Here is a 25,056-nt window from a genome sequence, read left to right on the forward strand (position 1 = left end):
CAAAGAAGGATCATACCAAACTATATCATCATTAGTGAAAGACATGAGTCTCTGAGACCACCGTAGACATTGTTTGTTCTCCATAAAAGCAGGTGTCTGAGGCAAGTGCGAAATAAACCATTTGTATAGAAGAGGAATGCAACAGACAATCGTTCCACCACCCTTAGAGTTCCTCAAATGCAAATAGAAGTGCATATCCCCTAACAGAGTAGGCACATGATTCCCAATCAAGAAAGTTCTAATGGCACTAACATCAACAAAACTGTCAATGTTAGGAAATAAAGCTAATACATAGATGAGCAAAACAAAAATAGCTTCAAAAGCATCCATACTACCAGCTTGAGCAACGGCAGTAGCTTCCTTGATGAGGAAATCAGCTGGCAATCCAAATAACCCTCCTTTCTTCACCCAATGAGCCTTTATCTCAGACTTCTTCAGATGAATAGCTTCAGCTATAAGATGAGATCTGGGAATCTCTTCCAATCCACTAAATGTCACTTTGTTAGAAACAGGTATCCACAAGAGATGGGCATACTCCTCCAACATAGGTACAAGCTGATAATCAGGAAAAGTGAAGCAACGGTAGAGAGGATCATAAAACTGCACCAATACGCTCAAGAGTCCTTCAACCACATCAGCAGACAAGATATACAGAAGCTTCCCATGACGTTGCTTGAAGTCCAAGGGATCTAATACAAAATATGCTAGCTTCTTTAACTCTTTAAAGTCGGGACATCTGAAACTGTACTTCTTAGTGTTCCTTCATCCATAATCCATGGTCTGAAAATATTTGCAAATAACACCTCAGTTCCTTGAACGTTTCGTGTGATGAATGTTTTGATGCGCATGAATGCATGAATGCAACAATCACAAATAAGGGATCACACACAAGGCAAACAAACAAAGGTCAAGGGATGAATCAAGTCATTGTCAAGATCAATCATCCATTTGGTGGATTATGGTTTTCACCTTATCAACACCCAAGTTCCATTGATATTGACAAGACTTGATTAGATCAACCAAGAATCAAGGGTTTGTTGTGAATCACGAGCATGGAGTCTGGGTAAGAACCATCCCAAAGGAGTGAACTAAGGATAAAACTTGTAGATCATGTTCTAAAAAGTTCCCAAAGTCTTAATTCCATCTATTGGATATTACAGGTTAGGATGACTGACTCATCAACCCATAATATTCTCGAGAGAAACTCGTTTGAGTGTAGTATCGCGTAACAAGTGTTATCAAGTCTACACTTGAACAGTCTCCGCACTACGTCCTAAATAGGCCAAGAGGGGTTAAATGTTCTATGGTCCTCAGCTTCTCGGACCCCAAATTAGAGATAGTAATGCCTAACCACAAATACTTGTGTGACATTTCCAAATCCAAAAGGGTCTCCACTGAGCAGATGGATCTCAAGCCAACTTGTTAAGGACTACTCCACACAAGTCAAACATGACTATACCATCCTCATATCTTAATTGCACTCAAGTTCGGGTTAGAACTTATCTCACCGCTCAGAGATCACCAAGCACAACAAGCAAATTATATCACACAAACAAATATACATACATCAAACATACAATTATATACACACAAAAAAGTAGGCTAAACCCACTGGAGACTACTCCTCAGCAGAGTCGCCACTTAATTTCTGTAGCGGTAAATTCATGATCATCAAGCTATAAATAAGCAAGACATCAAATAACAAGAGTCGCCACCGCGCTTTTATTGTTTCCAAGGGTAAAGGGGAAAAGTACGAACAAAACCCACAAATAAGAAGTTTTCAAATCAAAACTAATAAAATGCTAGGGATTACAGGTAAGGGAGTTGGTTACACAGAGGGAAGGTGTTAGCACCCAAAGTGTCCTAGATACTCATAGGGAGCCCTTTCTTGTGTGCATATTTATTTTGTACAAATGATGTTTGCAAGCAAATAGAATGGGGGGATGAGAAAAGAGTTCATTAATTATATTTTTGTGTTTGACAAAACCTTCGTACTTGTGCCTACGTACCAACATAAAAATGAGGGATCAAAACCTCGTAGTTCGTGATACAAATTTCAAAGTGGGTGCTTTGCTTTTAACAAAAAATAGGTTTGAAAGGCACAAAGGCCTAAAAAATGGCTTGAATGAGTTTGTTCTTTTTGGCTTTTGAAGTCTTTAAGTCAAGTATAGTTAAGTTTATTTACATGTTTATTTAAGAAAAGAGGTTTAAAATGCAATGGCATAAGGCCAAAGTTTCTAGTTTGCAAAATGGTCTAAGTTTAGAAAAACAAGTACAAACAAAGAAATTTTTAAAAAGGGGGGAGAGATTTTGAAATTAAAGAAGTGGGGAGGAGATGAAGAGACTAATCCTAAGCATAAATTTAAAAGTTAAGAGTTGAAAAGATCTGACCAATGGACTGCAATCCAATAGACAAGAGTGTCATATAGAAACCCAGATTCCCTTGGACATTAGAATCAAGCAACAAAAAATGCATACAATATTAACTTGAAGAGCAAGGCATCAAATAAAGATAGCCACATCCAAGCTTAGCAACTCATGATCTTCTTCAAATTTTCCCATGTAGTAGATGAATTCCACAATGCCATAAGTCACAGGTTCAAAATAACAGCTTCACAATGATCATGTTGCAGATGAACTCAAATGGATCTTCAATGATGTATCAAATTAAGTTTCATATTACAAGCACTTTATTACATGAAAGTTGGCATTAGCCAAGTCCTTTGCATAGGGAGTGTTGCCTAAATTCTGAGTCCAATTGTCTCATATCAAACCAATAGTCCACACAAGATGTTTTTTTTATGGTTTTGGTTTTTATTATGTACATTAGTGGTCAAAGACCACACAAACAAACACATATACACAAGCAAAATATATCACAAAATATGGTCCAAATAGACAAAGTGAAAATGACATTAACATAAACAATTAGAATGATATGAATAATGGCAAATGAATAATGCTTAAAAATAAAGTGCATTAAAGTAAATGACTTGAAATTAAATGTTAGTTGTTAATGAGTTAGAAGTTAGTATTGCTTTTGGTTTTTATTTTAAGTCATTCTTTGGAGAGCACTCAACCCACTTATCACAAGCATGGATCCTTGAACCAAGACATCTTCCAAAGGAAGGAAAAAAAGCCAACTTTCCACACAATACCATGAAAGAGTGGAGACTTACAATCTCACTAACTAGAATGGTATGTCTTTTGTATCAAAAATTTAGCGCTATATTAAGCAATCATAATTGGACTTATGTAGAAGTCACAACTGTTTGAGGTCGGACAATAGAATCTTGGTGTTAATGCATGTTAAAGACATAATATAATGGACTATGCTCATGAAACATACCACACACAAAAAGGATATGCAAAAGTGGTGGCCTAATCTCATCCATACTTATGATGATTTTGCAATCAACTAGCCTTAGGATGTAGAGATATCATAGGTCCATGATATGAATGCATAAAGAAACAGAATGAGATGAAGAGGGAGGGGAATGCATAAAAACTCAAATTGGACAAAGGAGGACTTTTACCAAATTAAGATCATTCATTCATTTTGGGAGATGGAATATACATTCCATCAATCCCCTAAGTCCAATGATCTTAACTTAACAAAGTCAAATCAACATTGACCAAGGCCCAACAACACAAGTCAAACTTATACAAACAATCAAAATGGCTCAACACAATTATTTGACATTTATTCAATTTAAAAATACTAAAAATAATGCATTAAATTAAATATGGTTTGTCAAATTCCTAAAACCTCATCAAAACACCAAAGAAATGGCCATGAGATTTATCATAGGTCAAACAAGGTCAAAGGACCTTGGAGAAAAAATTTCAGAATTTTTAGAGACTTAAAAGTATTTCTAAACAATTAAAAATAATCACAAAATCAATTAAATCATGAAAAATATTAATAATGATTCAAAAAATAATTTTAATTCAAACTATGAAAGAGGATTTTATTTAAAAAAAATTTGGTGGAACTCTCATATTTTTTGGATCAATATTAAAATCAATATGAATTAATGAAAATCAAAGGAATAAAATGAAAATCAGAAAATACAAAAAAACATGGAGCACTTGATCTCCCTCATTAATTTAGGTGGCATATCAAGTGGTCACAAGCGCGCTTTCCACCATAGTCACTAGTCAACGTGTAACACAAGTGATATTTACAAGCAACACACGAGATTAAAACAAATTGAAAAGGATCAATGGCTTTGAACCATGCCAACACATCACCGGCGTTAAACCTCCGGTCACCTTCTCAGGCGAACCTGGCCTGACTGGTTCAATCATCACCATCACATAACCGAAAAATGAGGACATGTTCTGAAAGAAAAAATGGCGTAGAACACGAATCTGACCTTAATTTTAACTAACTCCAAATATATATAAAGATATGAGGAGTTGAATTTTAAGGTGTGTCAACTGAGTTGCTTTGATTTAACCTCAAAGCAACTCAATCTTCTTGCCTACATTGGTAGGGCTTCAGATAACCAAAGATCCAAGAGAATTGATGAGAATTGAGTGAGAATAAAAGAGAAGAAAATTTCTGGAAAATACCTTCAATGCTGTGCAGAACTTTCTCTTCCTTGCTTCAATTCTTGTTTGATCTTGCTCCAATGACTTGCAGAAGTGGATTAGGAATGGAAAGAAGCTTTGGATCCTGAAGTTTTTGAATCTCCAAACAATGAGATTCAAACTCAATTTTCAAGTGAAAATTATCAGGTTTTCCTTTGAAATGTGAGGGTTTGAAGAAAGGGGGCAAAGATGGCACGCAATAATCTTTTCAAATGAGCTCAGAGGGTCCATATTTATAGCATTTGGAAGTGTAATTTGCACACTTGAATTTTCTTCCAAATTTGGCAATCTCATGCACAAGCTTGCATGAGCGTGTACAAGCCCATGAAGCAATCCAATTAGGTCCAAATGCATCTGAAATGAGGTTGGAATGAAGCTTCAATGGCAAGGCAATGTTATGTGATCATTTGAACTTTGATTTCCACCAATGATGCAGGCCTGTTAAAACCATGCGCAACCCTAGCAAAATTGGTCCCAAATGAATGAATTAGGACTCTTTGGAAAGCTTAGATCAAGAGGAACAACTCTTATGTTGATCACCTTTCCATTTGGGACTTGGATTAAGGTGAATTTTGAGGTGGAAGTTTGTAAATTTCAACATGTTAAATTTTTTTCTAAGTGTCAAGTCATATACCTCAATGGTCCACCTTACTAAACTTTTTATGTGAGCTCCAAATTAGAAAAGTGTCTTCATCAAAGTTGTGTATATTTAAAAGGCCTTCAAAATGGTCACAAACTTGACATCATTTGGATTTATAATGAGATAGTTATGCATTTTTGAAGTTGAGGAAAATCACTTGTTCAATGGTATTGGTCCAAAATGACCTATAATGTATCCTCATATCGCATGCTCATAAACATTAATTTAGATTTCACTTCAAACATAAAAGTTGAAGTAGACATCTTGAATTTGATTGTGAAACTTGGAAATCTTTGATATCATAAAAATTGAGCAAGTTATGGCCTTGGGAAGTTGACTTTCAAATTAGGGTTTAGACAAAATGACCTATAATGTTTCAACATAGAAAATGACTTTACAAGAAAAATTAGCTATAGAACTAAACATGAAAGTTGTTTGTAATGTCATTTAGAGTAACTTTTATTTTGGAATCATTTTAACATGGTGAAAATTGTAAGAGATAGGGTCTAGGGAGACCTAGTTTTGATTAGATGAATTTATCTGGCCAACCACCATCAACCAACTTGCTAACGTGCAATTCTCTTAACTTTTTAGGCTAATGGTAGATCACATATGCATAAGATGATGAATTTTGGAGTGTCCCTTGATAAATTTGATCAATTTGTGAGTGAAGGTGAGAAAAACAAGAAAGGGGGGGTTTGAATTGTTTGAAAAAATAAGCGCTTTTGCAAAATGAAATCACACAATGATTTTATACTGGTTCGCTTATAACACAAAGCTACTCCAGTCCACCCGGCCAAGGTGATTTCGCCTTCAACAAGGACTTAATCCACTAATCTTGAAAGATTACAAACAACCCCTAAGAGAGAAGAAAATCTCTTAGTCCTCTCAAGTCTACAGACTACAAAGAGTCACTTGAGGAAATCAAATAAAAATTAGATACAAGATGTGTAATCTAGAGTGCTTCTAAGAAAGCAAATATTACAAACTTAAGAACAAATTTTTCACTTGATAAGCAAAAGCTTAGTGAAAATCTTTGAAGAACAAAGATGTTTTTCTTGAGCGTGATATGATTTCAGTATAGTTTTGGCTAGTGATTTCTTCGTATATGCTGAATGAGATTTCTTCTCTTATTTATAGGAGTTGAAGTAGAGTTGAAGTAGCGTTGAATCTGTTGGATATTGAGATGTAATTACGCCATTCCATTAATAGCTTCTGCAGTAGACTTTTTCACTTAGAAGTGACTACTTACCACAATTAGTATCTTCTCTCTTGGAAGTGGAGATTAACGTCTCTTTCTAATTGAGGAAATCCATTTGCAGAACTTTAACTTGGCTTAAACGTTACTTCATCATGATTAACAATTCTGATTAGAGTCTTCGTGTATCTGGAGAAACTTGCTTCTGATGTTATTTCTTGAAAGTTCAGATGGCGCTGATAACTTCAGAATTTACAGAAGGCATTTGTTCAGAGTCAGAGCTTCTAGACTTTACTTCATGTTCAGATGCTTCTGATACTTTGCAGTTTTGTCCAGAGTCAGAGTTTCTTGAAACGAGATTCCTCTTTAGATGCTTCTGATACTTGAGATTTTGTATCTGATCTTGTTGTGCATCTGATGACATCATCAGATTTATTTCTTCTTTCTTTAGAATCCTGCACACTTAGAAACTTTTCGTTAGGGTGCCACTTTTGGTTTCATCCTTTGTTATCATCAAAATCATGGAATCTATTGTAGAACTATTTTTGTTCTTACAATCTCCCCCTTTTTGATGATGACAAAACAAATAAAATTATCAGATGAAACATGAAAAATATTAGATCAGATAGACAAAAGCTCCCCCTGAGTTAGTACTAGGGAGTTCAGAAGTTCTTACCAGAGCTTTCCAAGCAATAAGATTTCTGAAAACTTTCTGCAATTTCTTAATTTAATGTTAGAATTATTTAATCAGAGCTATTATTTAATCAGAGCTATTTATATCAGAACTAATTCTATAATTGTTGCAGAATGCTTAAGGTTTTAGACATAATTTTCATCAGAGCTATTTAATAATTTCTCCCCCTTTTTGGCATAATCAAAAAGGCATAAAACATAAACAAAATAGAGAGAAAAACACTTCATTAAACAAAAGCACAAAGGCAAGCAGCAGTCAAAACATCAGATTCAACAGAAATATCAGAGCTAAAAAAGAAAAGACAGAAGCAAAAACACTAGGCAAACAAAAGAAATCCTAAGTGCCTAAGGGTTTGGAGGAGGAGGAAGTCTCTGTAGTAGCATAGCAAACATATTCTGGAGGTTTTCATTCAGAGCGTCTTGCTTGTCCATCCTTGCCCGGAGCTCACTCTGATCTTGCTTGATCTCTTTCTGATCTTGCTTGATCTCCTTCAGAGTGTTAAGAATCAGAGGGATCGCAGAGGAAGACTCCCCCTGAATCAGAGTCTGCTGAGCTTCAGCTTCAGCAGCAGCTTGGGCTTCTGCATCTGCCTTAGCCTTGGCTTCAGCTTCCTGAATTCTCAGAAGTTCTGCTTCCTTTGCCAGGCGTTCTTCTTCCAACCTCTTAGCTTCTTCTTCAGCTTCCCTAGCCAATCTTTCTTCTTCTAATCTCTTGGCCTCAGCTTCTCTAGCCAGTCTCTCTTCCTCTAACCTTCTGGCCTCAGCTTCTCTAGCCAGTCTCTCTTGGAGTCTTTCCTCAGAGTCTCTGATGTAGCCATTTCTGACTTGTTCAGAGATACTCTTCAGCCTATAAGACTCAGAGGTCATCCAACTAATGACTCTGTTCCAGTGTGTCCTAACAGATTTAGGATCATCACTTACTTCAGAGTTTTTAGCCAGAGACTTGATCTTCTGGACTGAAGCTTCTGCAACCTGTATAATGGCCTCCTCAAGGGTAGGTATGATAATTTTAGGTTCAGGTTCAGGTGAATGAGGTGGAGAGTTTTGAGGGCTGAGATTTAGAGGTTGAGGTTCAGTTTGTTGAGGTTCAGATTGTTGAGGTTCAGATTCTGCTTGAAGTTCAGAATCTGCGTCTGGTTGAAGACTAGGAGAAGAAGCATATAATGGATTTAGGTCTAAAGGGTCAGAGTCTGGTCCAGGTACAGCGGGAATAAGTGGTGGAGTGATATAAGGTTCAGATGGTTGAATCACAGGTGGTTGGGTTTCAGAGGGTGTGGTGGTTGTTTGTGGTGGAAGTGAGGTTTGAATTTCAGAGGAGATGGTGGTTGTTTGTTGTGGAAGAGAAGTTCGGAGGGGAGAGGTTACTTCAGATTGTGTTTGAGTTTGTGGGGTGAAATTTTTAGCATAGATTTCAGCTATTGTTGGGGAGTTTGGGTCAGAGTGTTCTTGATCAGAGGACTCATGATCAGAGAACTCTTGGTCAGAAGAAGGTGAATGGTAAGGGGGTGATTCATAATCAGAGGATGATGAAGAACTGTGGTGATATAGTTGATTAGGGTCAGAGGTTGTTGTAAAAGTACGAGCAATTTTTAGAACAGGTGGAGGTTGAGAGGTTCTGGTGATTGAAGGTGGTATTTCTGAGGTTGTAAATATTGGTTGAGAGGAGAGAGGGTTGGAGGAAGCCATTACAGATTCAGAAGAGACAGGAGGAAGGGACTTACCAGAAGAGACATTCAGAGGTGCTGAAGCTTTGGTGCCAGAGGTTTCTCCAAGTCTGGCTTTCTTTGCCTTCCTTGCTTCCTCAGCTATCTTCTTCTCAGAAAGACCTCTTTTGTATCTGACCAGATCTTCTACAGAGTCCAGACAGTCTTCAAGGCGGAAGTCAGAGATATCAATGCCTTCATCCAGACGATCCTGAAGGTAGATAGCAATGGCATCTCTGGGTTCATTCTTGAAGAACCTTTCAAGGCCATGAGGCATCTTCCTCTGATCCTTCAGAGCTTCCCAGGTCACATTCATAGTGGGCTTGACTCTGATGTCCTTGATGATTCCCATACTCCTCAGATTTCTGGCATTCAGAGGCTTTCCAACGTCAATTGCCAGATCATCCATACATCTGGTCTTCTCCAGAGCATCTACCAGCCCATGCTCAATGAAGATGTCAGAGAGCAATCTCCCCAGAGGAATGTAGGATCTGGGCTTCATATTATTCCTTGTTTCTCTGACTGAATCCCTCAGATATCTGAAGAGGAGAACAGGGAGGTTGATAGGGATACCCTTCTGAATACAGTAGAGGATGCATTTCTGATCAGCATTAATGTAATCTGAAGAGTTGGAGGCTGGACGATGATGGATTGTTCCCAGAATAATCTTCAACCAAACTCGGAGGTTCTGATGAAGCTCCTTGTTCTTAGATGGGTTTCCTTCAACATTTGCTTTGAAGATTGTAGGGATAATGACTTCTGTGATGCGCTTGGACCTTGGAGGAATGTTGTAAATCCTTTTACCTCCAGCTTTCTCCATATTCAGCAAAGAAGCAATAGACGCTTCTGTGATAATGATCTTCACTCCCAGAACAAAAGAAACGATGAACTCATCATCAGCATCTGCACATCTCCAGAATTCCTTCACCAGAAGAGGATAGATTGGACCATACAATCTGTTGAAGTAGGTTTCCCAACCTTGCTTGCGAAGATCTTCAGTTAAATCAACGCCATTTCTTTTCAAATTCTCAAAATCCACCAGCGATTCACACAGTACATCCAAACCTTCAAAGGGAGTTGAAAGATGAATGTGTTGTTCACGTTCCAAAATGTGAGGTTCTTTGTAAACTGGGGTCGTGGTAACATCTACAACCATGGGTGTTTGAGTGTTTGAGGTTTGGGGGTTAGAAGCAGCTTCCATTTGTTGGGAGAAGTTAAAAACTGCTTGCTCTTGAGGATTCATGACGAAGATTGATGAAGAAGATGAAGAACTGAGAAGGTTGCAGAGAAAACTTCGAGAGAGGGTTTAGGGTTTAAGAGTGAGTGAGAGTGATAAGTGTGTGAAATGTGAGAAAAGTGTTTATATACTAAGGGTAAAAACACATGCAAAACGACACACATACCAGCGTTAGCACAAAAACCAAAATAGCACGTTTGGGGGAAAAATGATTACAGCTCATTAATGAATGTCTAATCCCAACAGTAAGCACACTGCTCAAGGAGATTTCAAGCGTTCTGACCTTTGATTTCTTTTGACAGCTGTCTAGAAGTTCTAGGGTTAGACGCATGTTCCCCACGTGTTGATGTTTCTGATCTTCAGGAATACCAAAGGATTTCTGAAGATTTCTAACTCAGATATCTTCTTAACTTGGTAGAAGTATCAGAGTCAGAGGCAGAAGTATATTTGTTTTTTTTTTTTTTTTTTATCAGAGTCTCATTTTACATGTTCAGAGCCAAATTTTACTCAGGACAATTTTTAATGTTCAGATTTTCTAAGATGAAACGAAATCTATCTTCAGCTAGAGGCTTAGTAAAGATATCTGCCCATTGATGTTCTGTATCAATGAACTTCAGCGTTACTATCCCTTTCTGAACATAGTCTCTAATAAAATGATGTTTTATTTCTATGTGTTTGGCTCTGGAATGCAAAATGGGATTCTTACTCAAACAAATAGCAGCAGTATTATCACAAAGGATAGGAATGTTACTCTCAAAGATTTGTAGATCTTCTAGCTGATGTTTCATCCAGAGCATCTGAGTTGTGCACAGTGATGCTGAGATATATTCTGCTTCTGCAGTTGATAGAGCGATAGTTGACTGTCTTTTGCTAGCCCAGGAGATTAGATTGTTTCCCAGAAGCTGGCAATTTCCAGATGTACTTTTTCGTTCTATTCTATCTCCTGCATAATCTGCATCACAATAACCAGAAAGCCTATACTCTGATGTTTTCTCATACATCAGGCCCAGGTTAGGGGTTCCTTTCAGATACTTAAGAATTCTCTTAACAGCTGTTAAATGAGATTCTCTAGGATCTGATTGGAATCTGGCACAAAGACAGACGCTGAAGAGAATATCAGGACGAGTAGCAGTCAGATAGAGAAGAGAGCCTATCATACCTCGATAGAGCTTCTGACAAACCTTGTTGCTTACCTCTTCCTTCTCCAGAATGCAAGTTGGATGCATGGGAGTCTTTGCAGAATTGCATTCAGACATATCAAACTTCTTTAGAACGTCTTTAATGTACTTGCTTTGATGAATGTACGTGACTTCTGGAGTTTGATTGATTTGAATTCCCAGAAAGAACTTTAGTTCTTGCATTAGACTCATTTCAAATTCTGCCTGCATTAACTTAGAAAATTCTTGGCAAACAGAGATATTAGCAGAACCAAAAATAATGTCATCAACATAAATTTGGCATATCATGAGATCATTTTTATGATTTTTACAGAAGAGTGTAGAATCAACTTTCCCTCTGATAAAATTTTGTTCCAGAAGAAAATTACTTAAGCGTTCATACCAAGCTCTGGGAGCTTGTTTAAGTCCATATAAGGATTTCTTAAGTTTGAAAACATGTTCTGGAAAATTTGAGTTTTCAAAACCAGGAGGTTGATTTACATACACTTCTTCTGAAATATAACCATTAAGAAATGCACTTTTGACATCCATTTGGTATAATTTAATAGAATGATTAATAGCAAAAGATACAAGAAGACGAATAGACTCTAACCTTGCGACTGGAGCAAAAGTTTCATTATAATCAATACCTTCTTATTGACTATAACCTTGAGCTACCAGTCGTGCTTTGTTTCTGACAACTTCTCCTTTCTCGTTCAGTTTGTTTCTGAAAACCCATCTGGTTCCAATGACATGAGTGCCTCTGGGTTTAGGAACAAGATCCCAGACATCATTCTTGGAGAATTGATCTAACTCTTCTTGCATAGCTGCCACCCAATCATTATCTTGAAGAGCTTCATCACAGGACGTAGGCTCAATCAGAGACACTAGTCCCAGAGGAATATCTTCAGAAGTTCTGAAGGTAGATCTGGTTCTAACAGGTTCATCTTTGTTTCCCAGAATCAAATCTTCAGATACGTTGCTACGACTCTTGACTTTCCTTGGAATTTCTGGAGATTTAATTTCTTCAGAGTCTGGAGTGACAGTTGCTTCTGGAGTTTTCTCAGATTCTACCAGAGTGATCTCTAAATCTGCAAACTTTTCAACTAGCTTTGACTTTTCAGGGTCAAGCTTATCATCAAATCTAACATGAATTGATTCCTCCACAATTTTGGTTTCTGTGTTGTATACTCTGTAGCCTTTAGAGCGTTCTGAGTATCCTAACATAATACCTTTCTGTGCTTTGGAATCAAACTTGTTCAGATGTTCTTTAGTATTTAATATAAAGCAAATGCATCCAAAAGGATGAAAATAAGAAATGTTGGGTTTTCTTCCCTTACACAGTTCATAGGGAGTCTTATCCAGAATAGGTCTAATGGAGATTCTATTCTGAATGTAACACGCTGTATTTACAGCTTCTGCCCAGAAGTGCTTTGCTACATTTGTTTCATTGATCATGGTTCTGGCCATTTCTTGGAGTGTCCTATTCTTCCTCTCTACAACTCCATTTTGTTGTGGAGTTCTAGGGCAGGAGAAATCATGGGATATTCCATTAGAATCAAATAATTCTTCAAAATCTTTATTTTCAAATTCTCCACCATGATCACTTCTGACTCTAATAATTTTAGAGTCAAATTCTTTTTGCACTTTAGAACAGAAACTGGTGAATACAGAGTGAGACTCACTCTTGTGCTTTAGGAATTTTACCCATGTCCAGCGGCTGTAATCATCAACGATTACAAGTCCATACTTCTTTCCATTGACTGATGCTGTTTTCACAGGACCAAATAAGTCAATGTGAAGAAGCTCCAGAGGCTTGGAGGTAGAAACAACATTTTTCTTTTTAAAAGATGTTTTTGAAAACTTTCCTTTCTGACAAGCTTCACACAGAGCATCTGAAGAAAACTTCAGTTTAGGTAAGCCTCTGACTAACTCAAGTTTAGTTAGCTGAGAAAGTTTCCTCATGCTAATGTGGCCTAAGCGTCTATGCCATACCCATTGCTCTTCGTGAACTGACATTAAACATTTAACATTTTGATCTTTTAAATCAGAAAGATTTATTTTATAAATGTTGTTTTTCCTCTTGCCTGTGAAAAGGACAGAGCCATCGTTCTGACTAATGGCTTTACACGTTTTTTGATTAAAGATTACATCATAACCGTTATCACTTAATTGACTTATGGATAACAAGTTATGCATTAATCCTTCTACATAAAGAACATCAGATATAGAGGGAAGAGTACCATTACCAATAGTTCCGGAGCCTCTGATCCTTCCTTTCTGATCTCCTCCGAAGCCTACAAGGCCAGCGTCTTTAAGTTCCAGGCTTTGGAACATAGACTTTCTTCCCGTCATATGTCGCGAGCATCCAGAGTCCAGGTACCATGACTGGTGTCTGAACTTTGCTGCATAGGATATCTGCAACATAGATAATCTTATCTTTCGGTACCCAGAATCTCTTGGGTCCTTTCAGATTAGTTTTCCCAGAGTTTCTTACAACTTTGGGTCTTCTAGCATTTTTAAATTTGTGTTCTTGTGTGTGTGTGTAGTGGTATGAGAAAGGCGATTTAATTTGGTTACTGGTAGAAGTTTTATCAGAATCAGAATCATACCCAATTCCCCTTTTATTATTCTGACCTACTCCATAAATCATGGATGCCATAATACTCCTATTTATCCCATTCTTCAGAAATTGTTGAAAGGCTTCTTCATACTTATAAATAATTTCATTTGAAGTTTGTGGTGCTTGAGACAACACTTCTTCTAATTCTAAGCTTTTTGTTTTAGCTCCATCTCTTTCTAACGTTAAAGATTTGATTGTATCTTCATGTGCTAGAATTGTTGTCTCAAGTTCACTACATTCTTCAGATTTTGCTTTAAGAAGACCTTTAATGCTTTTAACTTTTTGTTTTAATTTCTGAAGAGAGGTAAGAGTTTCTGATAAACATGATTCTAAGTCAGATCTAGAAAGTTCAGAAAATACCTCTTCAGATTCTTCATCTGAGCTGCTGGATGTGGTAGCCATAAATGCTACGTTGGCTTGTTCATCAGAGTCAGATTCTGATGATCCTGAATCACTATCGTCCCAGGTGGCCATTAATCCTTTCTTTGTTCTGAAGGCATTTTTCTTGAAGCTTTCTTTCTTAGAGTTATCTTTCTTCAGCTTGGGGCATTCATTTCTATAATGACCTGTTTCTTTACATTCAAAACAGGTAATATCTTTATTAGGTTTACCTTTTGAAGTTGACTCTGATCTATCCCCTCTGGGTCTTGATCTTCTGAAGTTGTTGTTGTTCCTTCTTTTCCAGAGTTGCTTAACTCTTCTGGTTAGTAGAGACAGCTCTTCTTCATCATCAGAGTCTTCAGGTTCAGAGTCATCAGTGTCTGCAGTTTCTGCTTGAAGAGCCTTGGTTCTGTCTGACTTCCGTCTTTCAGGTCTGGACTTCAGCGCCACTGACTTGTTCCTTTTCTGAGGCTCATCCCCCTCTAGTTCTATCTCATGACTTCTGAGAGAGCTAACAAGTTCTTCAAGGCTGATGTTGTTCAGATCCTTTGATAGCTTCAGAGCAGTAACCATTGGTCTCCATTTCTTTGGCAGACTTCTGACAATCTTCTTAACATGATCTGCAGTCGTATATCCCTTGTCTAGCACTTTAAGACCTGCAATAAGAGTTTGGAATCTGGAAAACATAGCTTCTATAGCTTCGTCATCTTCCATCTTGAAGGCTTCATATTTCTGGATCAACGCCAGAGCCTTCGTCTCCTTGACTTGGGAGTTTCCTTCATGGGTCATCTTCAGAGAGTCAAGTATATCTTTAGCCGTCTCTCTGTTGGTGATCTTTTCGTATTCGTTGTATGATATAGCATTTAGAAGTATTGTTCTGGCCTTGTGATGATTTTTGAACTCACGTTTCTGATCTTCTGACATTTTGCTTCTGGGAACTTCAGCTCCATTTGAGACTGGAGGTTTGTATCCATCTGTGACAATGTCCCAGAGGTCAGCATCATAACCCAGAAAGAAACTTTCGATTCTGTCTTTCCAGTAATCAAACTTTTCTCCATCAAAAACAGGAGGCTTGGCATTGTAAGAATCTTTCTCATTTGAGTGGGCCATTTGTTTTTCTCGCACTGGATCTCTCTACACGGTTAAGTGTTTGATTTGAAAATCAATAACAGAGCCGGAGCTCTGATACCAATTGAAGGTGAGAAAAACAAGAAAGGGGGGGTTTGAATTGTTTGAAAAATAAGCGCTTTTGCAAAATGAAATCACACAATGATTTTATACTGGTTCGCTTATAACACAAAGCTACTCCAGTCCACCCGGCCAAGGTGATTTCGCCTTCAACAAGGACTTAATCCACTAATCTTGAAAGATTACAAACAACCCCTAAGAGAGAAGAAAATCTCTTAGTCCTCTCAAGTCTACAGACTACAAAGAGTCACTTGAGGAAATCAAATAAAAATTAGATACAAGATGTGTAATCTAGAGTGCTTCTAAGAAAGCAAATATTACAAACTTAAGAACAAATTTTTCACTTGATAAGCAAAAGCTTAGTGAAAATCTTTGAAGAACAAAGATGTTTTTCTTGAGCGTGATATGATTTCAGTATAGTTTTGGCTAGTGATTTCTTCGTATATGCTGAATGAGATTTCTTCTCTTATTTATAGGAGTTGAAGTAGAGTTGAAGTAGCGTTGAATCTGTTGGATATTGAGATGTAATTACGCCATTCCATTAATAGCTTCTGCAGTAGACTTTTTCACTTAGAAGTGACTACTTACCACAATTAGTATCTTCTCTCTTGGAAGTGGAGATTAACGTCTCTTTCTAATTGAGGAAATCCATTTGCAGAACTTTAACTTGGCTTAAACGTTACTTCATCATGATTAACAATTCTGATTAGAGTCTTCGTGTATCTGGAGAAACTTGCTTCTGATGTTATTTCTTGAAAGTTCAGATGGCGCTGATAACTTCAGAATTTACAGAAGGCATTTGTTCAGAGTCAGAGCTTCTAGACTTTACTTCATGTTCAGATGCTTCTGATACTTTGCAGTTTTGTCCAGAGTCAGAGTTTCTTGAAACGAGATTCCTCTTTAGATGCTTCTGATACTTGAGATTTTGTATCTGATCTTGTTGTGCATCTGATGACATCATCAGATTTATTTCTTCTTTCTTTAGAATCCTGCACACTTAGAAACTTTTCGTTAGGGTGCCACTTTTGGTTTCATCCTTTGTTATCATCAAAATCATGGAATCTATTGTAGAACTATTTTTGTTCTTACAGTGAGGAAGCTTGTTGAAGAAGTTACTCAGGATACCCAGACAAACTAGGGTTTCCAAGGCAAATCAACTCCAAACTCTTGAAGAAAACTTGATCACAATAACATGTAGAGATAATTGGGACTCATATATGATGCTTAGAGACCTTTTGGATCAATACTTGGTTGTGCTATTAAACATGGGGGTCTTAAACCCTAGATATGAACTTGATAGATCAATGGGGATCATGCCCTGCCTACAAAAGAGTTAGGCAAATGCAAAGACATATTTTTGGTTTTTTGGTTAGTAAAATGATAAAAATACAAGTATGATACAATCACATGGTGCTTGGTGATCTCTCCTAAAACAAACCCAATGGAAAAGGGGTAAGGAGGATGCCAAGGTATGATCCCAATGCTAATGCATATGATGAAATTGCATGAGGGATCTTAGGGTCAAAATTGGGGTCTTAAAACATGCAATTAAAAAATGTCATCACAACCTCAAGCTTGAATCATTGCTTGTCCTCAGGCAACTCGCCTGCACTGCTAATTCCAAACAAAAAACAAGTTGCACAATAATAATTGAACATCACTATATAAAATTTTCTATACTTGACCATCGTTCTAAGTTCTAGCATCCATCCAGCAAATTCAGAAAACATCCTCAATATTTGAAAAGTACTCAAGCTATCTCTCATCTCACCTTGAATCACTCAATTAATAGGGTAATCTCTCAATCAACATGCAAAATAGTTTATACTGAGTTTGATCATGATCTAATATAATTCGTCAAAGAAATCAAAACACACACATTTGAGGTCTCTTTCGATTGTATCCTGGCTTATGTTCGAGTAGGATATTTTTGGGAAAGTAGGTTTAAACCTTTGGAGTTAGGTGCCTAGTTCTCCTTCTCTTATCATATTAATCTGCTCCTTATTTTTGGTACTAGAGATATTGCTATTGTGGTCCTCAAGATGCATTTTTGCATTCTTTTTTCTTTTTTTCAACTTTTTTTACTTAATTTTATTTTTTGAATTTTTGACCATTTTTCTCTAGTACCCCAACCCCAAACTTTAATATTTGCTCACCTCCAAGAGCAACCTCAAACTTATTCTTTTTCATACCACTTAAGAACTTAAACATTTCTACCTAGCTCCAAAGAGAGGGTGGAAAGGTAAAATCTTTTAAGTTATATGGCTAAGAAATAATACTAAGTCACCGAAAGGAAGGCCAAGCTCAACGTGGTTAGCAATGGATGTATCCTATTACTATAGAGCGGTTAAAAGGATCAGAGTTCAAAGCAAACATTTGCATCAATGTGTCAATCAAACTAGACAAATTTAATCAGAAATAGTATAAACCTAATAAAAACAATAATGCATGGATACACTCAATCAAAGGTATAGTAAATAGTGAAATTTATTTGGCTCAAATCTTACTAGTTGAGGTATCTGAAGGTTGAGTACAAGTCCCTTGATTCCTTTTTCATCCTTTGCCATCAAGCCGGAAGTCGTTTTCCTGATGATTAAGTTTCCTTTATGTTCATTTGTTCAATGCTACAGTTGCAATTTTTTTAAATCTGAAAGAAACAACAACTACAAACTTGTTCATTAAAGACAAACATAGATTGTAATGGAAAGGCATGCTCGAGTGGCTAATTCTTCTTATTGAACTTCACTACTAACATAAAGTAAACTCTGCACACATAAAAACTAGTTATAATAGACGAGTTGCCTCCCATGAATCGCTTGTTTTGTGTCATTAGTTTGATGAACCATGCCTAAGGCATGTCATGAACAATGAATACCCTCACGCCGATTAATCCACCTTCATTTTAACTTTTTTCAACTTTGGTACCTTTTTCTTCAAGTCAGTAGCATGTCTCTAGGTCATCCACATAAGATGTCCATTCATACACATTAAACACCACTTTTTACTTGTTGGACTTCAAGATAAGTTCATTGGTTTCCACATCTATTAAGGCCTTCCCGATTTCCAAGAATGGGGCATCCGGGAATAAATGACCCTCTTGAATCTCCTTTCATGTCCTTCACCATAAAATCTTCAGAAAAAACTAAACCATTGACATGTATTAACACGTCTTGTAATATATCAAGTGGATGAGTAACAAATGAATAAGCCAAAGTGAGAGTCATATTACTCGATATGATATCATAAAGCGTGGGGGATCTTTACTCCACAAATAGTACAAGAGATGGTAAACTTACATGGATCCTTAAATCACGTAAAGCATGGGGGATATTTAGTCCACCAATAGTACAAGAGATGGTAAACTTACCTGGATCCTTCAGCTTTGGTGGTAGTGCTTGAGGCACTACCGTATCACCTCTACCAGTCATGTTCACATGTTCTTTGACCAACTTCTGCTTCGTACCCTTTAGCAATGCCTTCATAAATTTAGAAAACTTGGGCATTGTTAGTTGTAAATTTACGTGTCGGGTTTTTGTTATCGTATCCACAGGGATTGTAAGATATCACCGCCGTTCGATGGTTGTATTAATTCTAGCTTAAGTAACAATAAGGTTTTGATTGGTTGTCACGTTATCTTGCATACAAAGGTATTAAATTGCGGTAAAAGTTATGGTTTGATTAAATGAGAAATATTGTCAAAGTTAGGGTTCAATGATTACTTTGCATGTATTTGTTCGGTCAACAATCGTATAAACTCCTTTAGATGATAAATCATTTCACAAAGTCCTCCCAATATGTTTCTCTCGAACACACATTGTGAGTTTTCCCATTTTGATCCATTGTTTCTCTCGAACACAATCTATCAAAATGATAACTTTTTGGTTCAACCTTATGGTGAACAAAATCATTCATTACTATCTCTAGCTAACAAACAAGTTTGGATGAAAACCTAGGTCAAGAGTTGGTAAACATCTCTCGATCATAAACCAACACAAAGAGTTTTAAATAGAAACAAAGTTTTCATCATATATTCACCATTAAAGAGTTTACATATGAAGATCCTTACATTTACACCCAAAGCTAGTAATCACCTACATCTAACCTTGACAAATGGATGACTTAGCTACTCATTTTCATGGTAGCTTGGTCGGCAAGTTTCGGAAGAAGGTTGATCAACATCCAAGTCGGATAATCGAGATTGGATGGGAATCCACCTTCTTTTTGTAGAAGATGGTTACAAGATGAAGAGAAATGAAATCTAGGTCAAAAATATCTCTAGAGCAAAAGCTGGAAAAATAAAGTAAAACTAAGGTACTGAGGTATAACTAGGTATGGTGCTCAAAAGTGGCACCTGCTACTTATAGACATGTGCTGGGCTGTCATGCTCGCTAGGCGAGCAGAAAGGCTCGCCTAGCGAGGGTCTAATTGTGGCACCAAAGGCACCTGCGCCCAGAGAAAACAGGGTCTGTTGAACTGTCATGTTCGCCTAGCGAACAAACCTTCGCCTAGCGAAGGACACGCTCCAACCTTCGCCCCAGCGAGGTTGAGAGGTTTTGCTACTGGAATGCTCGCTGGGGACTCGCTAGAGCCTCGCCTAGCGAGTGAGTGTTGGCTGCGCTTTTCACCAAAACTGAACGAACTCGCCACCACCTTCGCCAGCAGCTCGCCTGGCGAATTTATTGACAATTTACTGGAGCTTTTCGCTTGGAGCTCGCCTAGCGAAGCAGTGCTTCGCCACAGCCCTCGCCTAGCGAGCAGGCTGATGAAATGCTTGTATTCTTTGGTTCCTTTGCCAATTTTCTTGTGTCTTCAATTTCAATTAGTTCATGCCTTTTTCCTGCACAATAACACACAAATCAAAGGCACCAAGCTTGTTTATCAATGTAATGCATTCCATGTAAAACAAATGTGGTTTTGACAATTTTAGCAAGGAAATAGAGTGAAAGATACCCTTAATTGATGGCTCAAATAAGCACTTTTGGATATCTAACAACTCTCCCCAACTAGATTCTTGCTTGTCCTCAAGCAAAGTATGCCTCTTGAAGGACAAGAGGATTTGCTTTAAGAAAATGGTTTCTCCGAAGTTGGATAAACGGCTCAAACACAAGCGAAATCAGCATATACAAGTTTCCAACGGTTCGAATAAAATAATACACAAGAACTAAAACTTAAATAGCAATGCAAAATATTTATCTATCTACAACAATACTATTCTGAATGAATCATCCTATCTCTCCTCTTCGAATAAGGAATGAAGATTTTACGCGTTTGCAACCGCGGGAATAATCTCACTCTCTAACAAACAATGAAGAAATCAAATAGATTCATATACAATGTCTAACAATTATAAATGGTACTGTGGAAGCATAAAGATCACTAAGGGCTTTTCGGTTGAAGCTTGGTTAGGTTAACAAACAAGGGTCATTTCTAAGGCCATTGAACGAAAGTGCCGATGCAAAAGAGACATTCACAGTATTATTCACACATCTCGACTTTGTTTCATTTGTTTCTTATTTGAAACCTTCACAACACATATTCCACAACTCAATTTTTATTTTTCACTATTTTTCGTCCAAGCAAGCATTCATTTTCATTCTTTCTATTTTTGTTCTTTTCTTTCACATCAAATATACAAAACAGATGTTTCTTTTCTATATTTTCTATACATATATTTTTTTATGCTTGCTCGGTTTTTCTTTTCTTTTTCAAGAGTTGTGGTACTTACCGATTCTTTTTCGTTCTCCCCAACTTATTTCTTCCTCACCCTAAGTGAATGCTCTTAACTTTTTACGGCAAAAGAACAATAATCAAGATTTTCCGGGTTGTAAAAAAAAAGATTTTTGAGATCTCGCTTTATTTCAAGCCGAGATTCAATTGTTTAAGCTCAAAGGGGTTAACAAATACTCTCTCTGCTCACAGGTAAGTTGTTTTTGGATGTAGTTGTGCTCAAAAGAAAACAAGTGCCTTGATCATTTCTAATTGCTTCCACAATTTCACAATAATAAAAGACAAAGCATGAATCACATGAATCAACAAAACTTATTAGAATCCAACATTTAAGTGTACAATGGAGGTTTCCTCATAATTTGTGGTTTTAAGTTCTAGATGAAACATTCATTCAATTATGTTGCAAAAAGACAATATTCAATTTACCAAAAAGAGTAAAGTTCCTAATGCATTCTAAAATTCTAGCCGGAGGTAACCATGTACCTTAGCTTCATTCACTTGTTTATTCTTATCATTGCCATCCAAGCTCGGATGCACCTTCATTGGGTACTTCTTGAGGAGCAACCAATCTAGAAGGTTTGCCACTTAATCACCCAAAAATTTATTAAACAAACAAAATTAAAAACAAAAATAAATAACATTAACTGAAAATATAAATTTGTTCATGGGGGACAAAACACCCCAATAGTACAACACCAAAGTCAAGATACAAAATTCGAAAATACAAATAAAAATAACATAAAAACTGAAAAGTACAAAAACTTAACCCTCTAAGGGCTCAGGACTCCTCCTCGCTACCGGCATCAGAACCGGTAGCCTCATCATCAACATCATCATCATCATCATCTTCATCAGCAGCAGCGCCCACCCCCTCACTATACACTGGCGTGTCCACAGGCCAGTTGGCGTTAAGCAGAAACTGCTCACGCGTCATCAAAGCATGAGCACCACTTCCCTGCAGCTGTAACCGCTGCATAGAGTCGTGCATATCAATCATAGCTCTCTGGGATGCCGCCATCCATTCCAAACTGTAATTGCACACAACTTGGACGTATGGATCTAGTCTAGGAGTAGAAGTACCAGGACCATCAGAAGCCCGGGTACTTCCTGAAGCAGCACCTCCTCTAGCATTCTTCGCTCTACAGTATTTGGCCACATACCGGTCATCGATAGGTGGCGGGATCCTTACCTGCCCCCGAGACGGAAGTCTCACCCTTGCCTGAATGCATAAACTCATGATCAAGCACGGGAAAGCTAGGGGACAATTTACACGAGCCCCCGACTTGAGCCCGCTCTCGATCACGGACTTCAGCTCATTTGCGATGATCCTCGCCACATCGATCTGGACGTTGGTGAGGATAGAATGGACCAAATGTGCCACTGGGATCGGCACTGTAGAGGTGTGGGATTTAGGCTGGATGTTGGTCAAAACCAAGAGCAGTATCAGTTGAGCCATGGGAGTCATGTCCTTCCGGTGATACCTCATTGGAACCCCAGATGGGTTCAGCTCAACAGATTTCCCTGGTAAAAGCAGGGCGACAGTAATGGCAGAAACATCACGGTGAAGCCGTAGGTCTGTATGGTATGCGTCCCTCTCTTCAGCTCCCAGCTGGAGCGGTTCCCCAAGGATTCGGTTGATGGCATCCCGATCAAATGCAATTGGACGCCCGACCACTTTAGATACCCAAGTAAAGGGCTCGTCGTCATCGGGCAGTGCGTTAGCATAAAATTCCCGCACTGTAGCAATGTCGTAATGCTCTAAGGGATTAATCAACCGATCCCATTTCTTCGCGTCAATCAACCCGACAAAATTTCTGTTCGTGCCCTGAGGGTTGATGACGAAACGCTTCTCTGGAAGAATTTTCCTCTTCTCCAGAGCTATGTACCTTGCAGCCTGTTTTGGACCGACAAACTTGTCGGTATCGAATTGGATAGGCACAGTCCGGGACGTAGTTGCTCCCTTTCTTTTCTTACTCGCTCCAGACCTTGACTCCATCTGCAAAATATGAGAGGAAACAACACACACCAAACAAACAGATTAGACATCAAAGCAATATTCAAAAGACTGACATGCTCGCTGCTGCTTAGCCTAGCGAAGTGGCAGCGAACGCTCGCCCCAGGTTCGCCTAGCGAGTGCTAGCGAACCTTACGGGTTTTGGGATTTTTCAGCATGTTCAGAGATTCTCCCCCAAAACCCATACTCAAATGGTTCCAACATCAGAACTTAATGATTTAACAAGTAAATAATCGTTCTATACTATTGGGGATTACATATTTGCATTCAAAACCTAAAATCCCCAATTCTAAAACCTAAAATCCGAATTTGCAAAACCTAAATTACCACATGCAAACCTAATGTTTCCCATACTCCATTCATCCTAATTGCAATTGAAATTGGAAATTTAGAGTTCAAACAAAAAGAGAATGTAGTAGGGCAAACCTTAGTTACAGTGGTAGGTTGAAAATGTGAAGTGAGTAGGATTTGCAATCGACCGAGTAGGAAGAGAGTGTTAGTGAGAGAGATGCAAATGAGAGATTGTGGAGAGCACTTGAGAAAATTTTCGCAGCAGGGTTGCAAAACAGCAAATTTGTGTTAGGGCAAAAATGAGTGCCCTGCTGAGTTTTTAAATAAGTGCTGTCATGCAGCGCTCGCTGCTGCTTCGCCTAGCGAGCAGCTAGCGAGCATGACAGCAAGTGCTTTTTCAAAAGCAGCAATTCATGTTCATACAGCATGGTTTTAGCACAAAGAACCCCAACACAACACAACACAAAAATAGTAAATACTTACAATGTTGGGGTGCCTCCCAACTAGCGCTTGTTTAACGTCGGCTAAGCTCGACGGTGTGATGCTCACTGAGGAGCATCAAGCGGAATTGTGTAGCTTCCGCGCTCTACTTTGTTGTTTGAGCTCCCGGGATCCCTTTTGTTGAGCAACCTCCTCAAGGGCCTTGTAGTCTTCAAGAGGTTCTTGATGAACCTTTGATAAAATCTAATACCACCCTTTTTCGGAACTATTTGCACAACGCTCACCCATTCACTGGCGGCGATAGAACAATTCATCCCGGCCTCTACCAGTTTGACAACCTCTTTCTTTTTTAGCACCCGCATCAATTGATTCTCTTTGTTTGTGGACAAATTATTGCTAATGATCACGGGTTTAGCACAGTTATCATCAAGGTACACATATTTCAAATGTGGCTCTAGTTTTGGCTCCTCCACTATATTAGTCATATCCCCGCCTTCCCTTGTCTCTTTATGATAGACAAGTTCTCCACAAGCTTCTAATTCATGCAACAATGCTTCCATGTCTTTTCCTTTATTTTTGGTTGAACCTTTGTATACTCCGATAAGAAATCTTTCGGAAGGATTAGAAACATGAACCTGGTTTGCGACTTCCACAAGTTTCTCGTCTGTGGCATCAATTCGGAAAGAATCATGTGTATCATTGAGATGCTTTTTGGCTTCAAACAGATGGAAGGCTACCTCTTCATTTTGGACCCTTACCTTCATCAAACCGTTATCTACGTCTATCATCATGCGCGCGGTTTTCATGAATGGTCGGCCCAAGATGAGCGGAGCATCATCATCCTCTTCCATGTCAATAATAATAAAATCAACCGGGAAGAAGAATTTATCAACTTTGACTAACATGTCTTGAGCCACTCCATATGGTGCAGTGGTAGATTTATCAGCAAGTTGCAAAGTCATCTTCGCAGGTTTGATATCAACATTTCCCAATCTTTTGATAATGGACAGTGGAATTAAATTGATGCTAGATCCCAAATCAATCAAGCCATTACCCATGTAGGTGTCTCCGATGGTTACCGGTAGAACAACTCGTCCCGGATCGGATTCCTTCCTTGGGAGGGTTTTTTGAATGATGGCACTACATCGTGCATCAAGCAAGATTGTC

This window comes from Lathyrus oleraceus, chromosome 4 (assembly GCF_024323335.1).
Source record: "Lathyrus oleraceus cultivar Zhongwan6 chromosome 4, CAAS_Psat_ZW6_1.0, whole genome shotgun sequence".
NCBI classification, from domain to species: domain Eukaryota; kingdom Viridiplantae; phylum Streptophyta; class Magnoliopsida; order Fabales; family Fabaceae; genus Lathyrus; species Lathyrus oleraceus.